The 8386-nt window shown below is 65.0% G+C and overlaps 1 long non-coding RNA gene across 1 annotated transcript; it reads right to left on the minus strand.

Annotated features, from left to right (window-relative positions):
- Positions 1-3072: 3072 nt before the first annotated feature.
- LOC136793901 (uncharacterized) lies at positions 3073-4504 on the minus strand. Its single transcript, XR_010839978.1, has 2 exons — positions 4084-4504; positions 3073-3788 (listed from the first exon to the last, which is right to left on the minus strand). It is a non-coding gene; the product is annotated as an uncharacterized lncRNA (long non-coding RNA).
- Between the last annotated feature and the right edge of the window lie 3882 nt (positions 4505-8386).

Consider the following 8386-nt stretch of genomic DNA (forward strand, 5'->3'; position numbering starts at 1 on the left):
CTGGAAGTGGTGTCCCCACCTGAGCCCTCACTGTCCGCCCCCTCCCTGGGCTCCACTGCTCCTCCTCCCCCCACAAAGGCCCTGCAGGTCCACCCCGCGCTGGCAGCGCTCCAGGTCACCGGCTCACCCACTGAGGCTCCCCGTCAAAGCCCGGCGGTAGGCGGGACCGGCTTCCCACGCTTCGCGCACTGCGTCCTGAGTGGGAGCCCCCCTTGGGCCCGCTGCTCCCACGTGCTGACGTCTGAGGCACCCTCATGGAAGATTGGTCTCCCGGGTCTTCTGGGGTGGAGCGTGTCCCGATCGACCGGGCCAGACGGTGTGGCCTCCTTCCAGCAGTGCTCCCTGATGCCCAGCAGAGATGGGGTCTGGGTGGTCTCTGGGCAGCCTGGACCCTGCTGGGTGGTGCAGGCGGCAGGCCTGAGGAAGCCGCCTCTGCCCCAGCAGCCGTGCGTGCCACCCCCTCCTCCTGCGGGTGCGGACCCCACCCCACCATGACCCCCACAAGGCCCAGTGTGAGGCCTGCTCATGGCGGGGTGGGGGGGTGGGCAGGCCTCCCACCAGCCCCAGTCCGATAGAGGAGACACCACCCGGCCCTGAGGGTCCTGCACGGTCAGGGTGGGACCTCAGGCTCGGCTCGATGTGCACTGCCGACCCGCAGTTCCCCCATTTGTAAAACAGACTGACAATGACGCCTAAAGGTTACCAGGCGAGACGAGCACGCGTGGTGAAGTGGCTCCACTGTTGGTTTTGTCTTGCCACATCTCCCCAGAGACCTGCCGTGTTTGGACCGTGGTGGGGGCAGTGTGGGTGGAGCCGGCTCACATGGGCCGCTCAAGGCAGGGCAAACAGCGCCGGGTCCAGGCAGCTTCACAACCTTGCTTCCGCTTCTCCCTGGGGCCAACCACATACCCCTCATCCCCCAGGCTGCCCGTCGGGTGGGGATAAGAGCAGCGTGTACAGCCCCTGAAGTCTCCTTGGCTCGGCCCCAGTGGCGGAGCAGCTTCTGGCAACAGGCCCGTGGGGAATGAGGGCCCCCGAGGGCTGGGCGTGCCCAGGTGAGCCGCCAAGGAGGGTGCGCTGGCTCCTGGACGCCCTCCAGCCAGGGGACGTGTGAATGCGGAGGCGGCTCCCTGACGGGACGCTGCCCGGACTCTGCTGCTCTTGGAATGCGCGAGTCCCTTCTCCGAGGGGCCGGGCCTGCCTCTGCCTGGAGGGCTGGCCAGTGCCCGACTGGCTCCCCACCCCTCTCCGCGACCCTCCCGCGGAGCAGGATCGTGGCTTCCTCCTGGAAGCCTTCCTGTCTTCCCTGAGCTGGATTTCAGGCCCCTCCATGCCCTCCTGGATCCCAGCAGTTGGCACCTCTGGGGATGACACCAGTTGCTGACTCACTGCTTCCCCATCCTGGCTCCTGGCCGCAGCCGGTTGTGGTCAGTGGGGTGTGTCTGTCGATCCAGTGGATGGAGAAGCGCAGGGGAGGAAGGTGGGCAGTGACTTTCCAGCCTTCAGGCTGGGCTGGGGAGGGTGACCCAGCCGGGAGACCAGCGTCGAGCGGGGCCTCCCGTGCCCTGTACCCCCAGCTCTTACCACCTGGGGCGGGGAGCAGGCAGTATCCCGAGCCTCCCCCAGTGGCTGAAGCGGGAGGCCTGGCTTTGGCCAGGGCTCTATGGCTCGGCCACTGGGTCAGCCCTTCTGTGGCACACTCAGCCATGAGGACCCCTCCCCCGACGGAAGAGAGGGAGGCTCTCGTGCCCGCAGAGCCGGCTCCTGCGCAGGGCTCTCTCCCTTGCGCTCCAGCCTGCGGCAGGTGGGCACAGTCCTGACTCTCCGGGTCTGGCGGGTGTCCCGGACGGCGCCAATGGTAGAGGCCTCACCCGGGGGTCGGGTCCGTTCACCGCACCCGGCCCCCCCCCCAGCATGCACCCGCGGCGGCACTCGCGCAGGCCTGGCGCCGACCCGCAAAGAGCACGCACCCACAGCACCGTGCCTGGGCCACAGAGAGCCCGCGGAGAGCGTCCCTGCCTCCTGCTGGGGTGCAGAAAACGGAGATTTGGGGTGAGGAAGCAGAGCAGGCTTGGGCGCTGCCGGCACGTGAGCTCTGGGAGCAGCCAGGCAGGCTCCGGAGTTTCTCAGAGAGACGTCTTCCAGCCCGGGGCTTGGTGCCAGGACAGACCCGAGTGTAGCGGGTGGGCACTTGTGGGCTAAGAGGGGAGTCTGGGGCCCACCCGGGGACCCCAAGCAGCCGCCTGGCCTGGGGTTTCATTTCCTGTGTCAGCACAGGAAATCAGCACCCAGAATGCTTTTTACCATTTGCCTTTTGAAATGTTTTTCCCTTTTTATCCTGTTGGGGTGCCCTGATGTGACCCCTGATACTGCTACAGAATGGAGTCAGCAGAATTGTTCCCCGGATCCATTCACCCACCTAACCACCCATCTACCTATTCACCCGTCCACCTATCCATCTACCACCCACCCACCCACCCACTCACTCATCCATCCATCCACTCATCCACTGCAGGACTAGGTCTATCTGGTGGGTAAGACCTGGGGGACCTAGCTCTGCTACAGAGCAGCTATGGCACCTCGGGCAGCCGTCCTGCCTCTGCGCTGGTTGACAGCAACCTGACCACCCCGGTCACCTCCAGAAAGGCGGGCTGTAGTACGGCAGCAGCCGCAGGCTCCAGCCCCGGGCCCTGCTCCTCTCAGCACCCCTGCCTCTCCTTCAGCGCCTTTCCTCTGTACCCCCCTGGCAGCTTTGGCCACTGTAGCCTCAACACGCCCTCGTGGTAGGAGGGGACGTCAGTCAGGGCCCGTCCCTGGTCTGGGGAGGGGGGTGGGACCCGGGGCCAGATTCTCAGAAGGGACAGTGGGTGGGCTGGTCAGTCAGAGGCCCGGTGGGTCACTAACCTCCAGCCTCTTCCTTTGAGTGCTGGTCACACACTCAAGAGGTCTCATCATTTGCAGATCTGTATTTGGGAACTTGTCTACTCGCTAGAATCTATTTGTGACCCTAAAATCACTCCTTGTTTTGCAGTCTTTTGCTGTGTAGACCGGCAAAAACTCTGAGTCCCCAGCTGAGGTCGGACGAGGCGGTGCTCTGTGCCTTCTCGTTTAATCGCATGCTGCAAACACGGCCAATTTAGTGTTCGGTTTTCCACATTTCTGTGCTTTTTCGGGGGAAGATTTCCCTGTTTAAAGTGGCCCCCAGCACAGCTCTGACAGAGAACAAGCTTATGTATCAACTGGCTGAAAGAATGTGGCCCGAGGCTGGTGGGACCCTGACCCTGGGCTTCCCCTGGGGCGATGGCTCAGTTCTCCAATGTTCAGTGTTTGTGGCGACTCTACAGACCAGAACTGCTGTGCCCTGGGGCTGGCCGAGACGTTGTGTGGCTCCCGCATCGGGGCAAGAGGCCCACGGGCTCCCACACGGACCTCCCCTCCCCGAGTGTGCGGGCCTGTCCAGCCAAGGAAGCCACGATGCGGAGGGGTGGGGGTGTCGGCAGAGCTGGCCGACCTCTGGGCTGCTGGTCTCTCTGTCCGTGGCCACCTCCCCTCTGGTGCCTCTCTGAGCAGCTTGGCCAGTGGTCCTGCAGTCCCTAGGGCAGTGGGTGGCCGTCCCTGGGGAGTGCCGGGGCCATGCCCAGAGATGCTGCCTGCAGAGCAGAGAGGGGCTGGCCTGGGGCCTCCGCTGACCCACCAAGACTTGGGACTGTCCCTCGCCTCCTGGACTCCCTCCGTTGCCTCAGTCACCCGGTGAAGGTCGAGTTGGAACAATGGTTTTCTCCTTGGTTCTGCAGAGATAACCCAGTGTGATGGGGGCACACGGCAGCTCAGCGTTGACTTCTTTATATGGGGCGGGGGAGCATCCTTAACTCAAGATAAAGATTCTTCAGGGAAAGAGGCCAGAAACCACTGGGCCGTGCAGCCCTGGCTCTGGGAATGCTGCAGGGGGCGGGGGAGGCTGCCGGGCAGGCACACCCGCTGGAATCCCAGGGACCTCCTTAGGGCTTCAACGGTGAGGAGGTGCCTGAGACCCACCCTGCCCCAAATCCAGTGTTTGCGTCCACGTAGCAGTTTTCGACTCACCTTGCCCTTGGCCTTGAAGCTGCAGACTCAGAAGCCGGGTCTCCCCTCTCCCTTCTGGAGAGGCAGGGCTCTGGGTAGAGGGCTGAGGGGCACAGGTGACTTGGGGGGAAGGGAGGGGACAGGGCATTTAGGCTGAAGAACTGGGTCCCCCCCCCCCGCCCCCGGTGTTTGCTGAGAGATGGAAATCAAGGCTGGAATCCTTGATGCTGGTTTCGGCCACTGCGCTGTGTTTCTCAGAGGCACAGCACCAAGCCTGGGCCTCCCAGGTCTTGGAGGTTTTGTCCTGGCGCACCTGCCTCACTGCGTCCCACCCCTCCCTACTCCGGCCTCCAGACCCTCCCACGCGGCAGTCCCCTGCTCCTCCCGGGATAACCGGCTCCATTCGGCCCCCAGCCATCCTTGAATCAGGCTCCCAGCCTCTTCTCCTGTGTGGAAAAGAACCCGCTGGCATCTGAGCTTTCCCGGGGAGGAAGAGTTCGCAGATTTCAGGCGGGGATGGAGGAGGGGCTCCTGTGGCCCCCCAGCCCCCAGCGGCGGGGCTCCACTCCCTCAGGCCCCCGGACAGGGCTCTGCCCCAGCCCCTCCCGCCCCCACCGCCTAGCTGTCTCCTGCTCAGTATCTTCCTGACCCCATCACAACTCTCCTTTTCTCCTCCAGCCCAGTGGGGAGGTTTTAAGGGTTAAAAATAACCCCCAAACCATAACCCGCATACGGTTCTTCCGCATACACCGGCCTGGCTTGCCAATTCCTAGCCCAAGCCCTCGCCGTCTTTCCCGTCCCTCTGCACAGGCCGTGGGCGATGTACGGGCCGCCGCCTCCTGCCCTGGTTCCCCACCCCAACTCCCCGGGAATTTCCGCTGGCCCTGCACTAGGACCCCCTCACGGGGAGCTCCACCTCTCCACACCTTTCCGGGCCCCAGGAAGAATCACTGCGCTGCCCTCTCTCCCAGGAAACTTTGACCTCTGCTCTCCTTGCACAGGCCCGTGTGGGCGTCATCCGCGTCCCTGATTGGACTGTGAGTTCCAGGCGGAGTGTGGCCGAGAGCCAGGGTGCAGGCGGCCCAGGAGTGTCCGGTGTGTGTGGGGGTGGGAGGTACGAGTGAGCTCCAGCCCCTACCTCACCCCCAGCTCCGCCCACCCTGTCTCTGCGGGGTGCGTCAGAATGGGCCCCGGACTGGCCCCACTCCGCGGTGCAGCTCAGGACCCCGCCCGCCTCTTCGCGCCCTGCGCGTCCTCCAGCCTCCCACGGCTCTCGGCACCCCGCCCCACCCAGGGAGGCCCTCTGTGGCCGTCCCAGGCGGCGTCACCGTTTCCTTTCATCCATCAGTTCCTTAATTACCTTGGCCATATTTTTTTTCTTGAAATGAACTAGAAATCAAGTTCTAATTTGAGGATTGGCGCGGGGACTGAGCACCACCTCTAGCGGGTGTAACTCCAACGCGGTTAGGGACGGCGGATTGTTCCTTGAGCGCCCTGGGGTGGGAGGCTCCGTGGGCGCGCACGTCGGGGCGCGCTAGGGGCCGGGTGCTAAGCCGGGGCCCTTCTACAACGAGTCCCACCCGACCCTCCGCAGGCCACGCGAGCCCAGCTGGGGCGCAACCTGCACCGCATCTGGTGCCGCGAAGGCGAGGGACAAGCTTTCTCTTGATGGCTCTCAAGGGATTTTCTTTTTTTTCTTTTTCGCATTTTAAATTGGATCAGTTTCCTTACTGAACACTGAATACATTCTTAAGATCCGGAGTCACCAGCCGGTAAGGGGCGGAGGAGAGGCCCCCTGCCTGCTTTAGCTTTGGGGAGGCCCTAACCCCGGCGCTATTTCTTCCCGCGATGCGTCTGTGGATCCCCCCGCCCCCCACCGCCACCTGCTGCCCTCCCACCTCGCACCTCCCAAGGCACAGCTCCGTTTCCTCATTTGCTCCTGTGCCCACCACGGGGCCTGGCTCGTGGGGCGCTGGCTGATGGGCGGGTATGTGTTGGGGGGCATGTGGCTGATGAGCCCAGAGAGCTCCTTCCTGGGAGACCCCACCTCACTGTCCCTGGCTCCTCTGCCACGGGCTGGGCTGGGCTGGGCTGGGCTCCTCTCCCACAGGCCCAATTCCAGAGCTCTGAGCCTGTCGTGGCCCGGGTAGGGAGGACCCTGCTGGAGGCCAGGTGCACCCCTGTGGGCAATGGGCGGTGTGGCCCAGCGGTCCAGCCCAGGAACCCTGTAGCCAGACAGCCTGGGCCCAGATCCTGTTTCTGCTGCTTGGAGCTGGGGGTCCCCCGCCTGGGGCTACGGAGGCTTGAATGGGGTCCTCTGAGCAGTCCCCCTACCGTCTGCACGTGGAGCTGAGTGTCACGAGGTGTGGGTGGGAGATGGGGCTGAGCTGCCGGCAGCCCTTCAGTGACCTGGCCGAAGTCCAGGGGTGGTGGTGCTGGGCCGCTTCGTCGGGGGCAGGGAACGTTCCTACTCACCAGGGGGAGGGAGGGGCAGGAATCGGTGTGAAGGTCACGCAGGCGCAGGGCGAGGAGGGTCGTCGGTTTTACTCTGAGGCCGGGGAAGGAGTCAAAGGGGTTTAAGCAGGGCTGGGCTTGGGGGACCCTGACTTACGGTGTGGAAGATCCCCCTGGCGTAGGGACAGACGGTGGGGGACAGGGCCGGGCGCGGCTGTGACGCAGGGGCCGCGCTGGCGGGCCTGCTGGGGGTTAGACGTGAGTGCACGCGTGGGAGCCTGTTGAGGGGTCAGTTTTCCGGGGCGGGGGAGGCGAGGCATGGACGCAGGTGTCCAGCGGTGAAGGCTGCCAGGCCCTTGGTGTTCACTGAGGATGAAGTAAGCTTAGGACTAAGGGGACAGCTGGCAATTCACAAAGGTTGGGGACACTTGGGAACCTGTCTCGACTATGGTGCTGCCTTCCCCTGGGGCCTCCGTCCCCACTCACCCCGTGACCGCCTAGAGAAAGGCCACAAACCCCTGCAGGGGTGGCCGGCTCTCCCACAGCCCTTGGCAGGTCCTGGACTTAAGACCGTCAGAGCCACAGAAACATACCAGGCCCGGGGCCCTGGGAGCTGGGTTTGCCTCTGGTGTTCTCCGGGTGGCTCAGTGTGGCCCGGCTTCGTGGTTCACCTCACTGATGGATGTGGGCCAGTACCCGGGGCCCCAGAGCGCGCAGTGGGCAGCCAGGTAGGCAGATGAGCCGAGGAGGCCCAGCCCTGCCCTGGGAGGGCCCTGAGCTGGCGGGGGTCCCGGTGGTGGCCCAGAGGTTTCCGGGCTCCCACCCAAGGTGTCTTCGGGGGCTTCCGGGGGAGGACTTGGTGGGGGTAGGGGGACGCTGTCCCGCGCTCAGAGCAGTTAATGTCCCAAGGGGATTCCTGGGTGACGTCTGCTCCCCTCTGACCCACGTTCTCCCGGGAGGAGGCCAGCCTGCCTGCTTCAGCGTGGACCCCTGCAGGTCAGACTTCTTGCGTCTGGAGACTTCTCTCGTCCTCGCTTGGGACTCCCTGCCGGGCCTCCCCCCCCACCTCCCCTCAGCCGTCCGCCGGGCCAGGGCAGTGTCCCTGAGTACCCAAGCTCAGCCCAGGCACCTGGTCCAGTCCAGGCCCCTCCACTGCCCCACTCCCCAAGCCTCTCCCCCTGCCTCAGACACCTAGGGGGGCCCGGAACACGCCGATCTCCCTACTGCCTGGGCGTAGGGTGCTGGTGCCAGAGGGTGAGGGGGGCGGGAGAGGCCTCCGCAGGGTCAGCCCAGGTTGTGGGGGACGCGCAGCTCTTCCCTGCTCCCGGGCCTGGGGTGGGGGTCCTGGCAGAGATTTTCCAGCTCCTCCTCCCTGTGGCCCCCAGGTGGAGTCTGGGGGGGCCTGGGAGCCCCTGGGCCCCTGCTGGGGTGGGGGAGGGCAGGCTGCAGGCTGCTGTGTGGGGCTGAGAAGGCAGCTGCATCTGAGTCATGCTCCGGAAAATGAGAGGCCGCTTCCACCACCATCTGGCTCCTAGGGAAGAGGAGGAGGAGGAGGAGATGGGGGGTGGGGGCTGGCGCGGAGAGGAGAGCGCAGGGCTGCAGTGCGAGGGGGAGAGGGCCGCACCTCGGACCCTTCTTCCCTGTCTGTCCCCGGAGGCTCTTTCCCAAAGCAGCTCTGCCTCAGCCCCCAGAGGGACCCCGCAAGTCAACAGGGAGGGGTGTCTGATGCTCAGCATAGCAAACCCAGGCCACACCAGGCGCTCCCGTGAAGGGTCTTTTCGGGGACTCCCTCACCCCAGTTCAGGGACCCCAGAGCCTGCAGGGCTCTCCTGAGCCCAGCCCCGTGCGGGACGCCAAGTGCCCTGCCCCC

Source organism: Kogia breviceps, chromosome 3 (assembly GCF_026419965.1).
Source record: "Kogia breviceps isolate mKogBre1 chromosome 3, mKogBre1 haplotype 1, whole genome shotgun sequence".
Lineage (NCBI taxonomy): Eukaryota > Metazoa > Chordata > Mammalia > Artiodactyla > Physeteridae > Kogia > Kogia breviceps.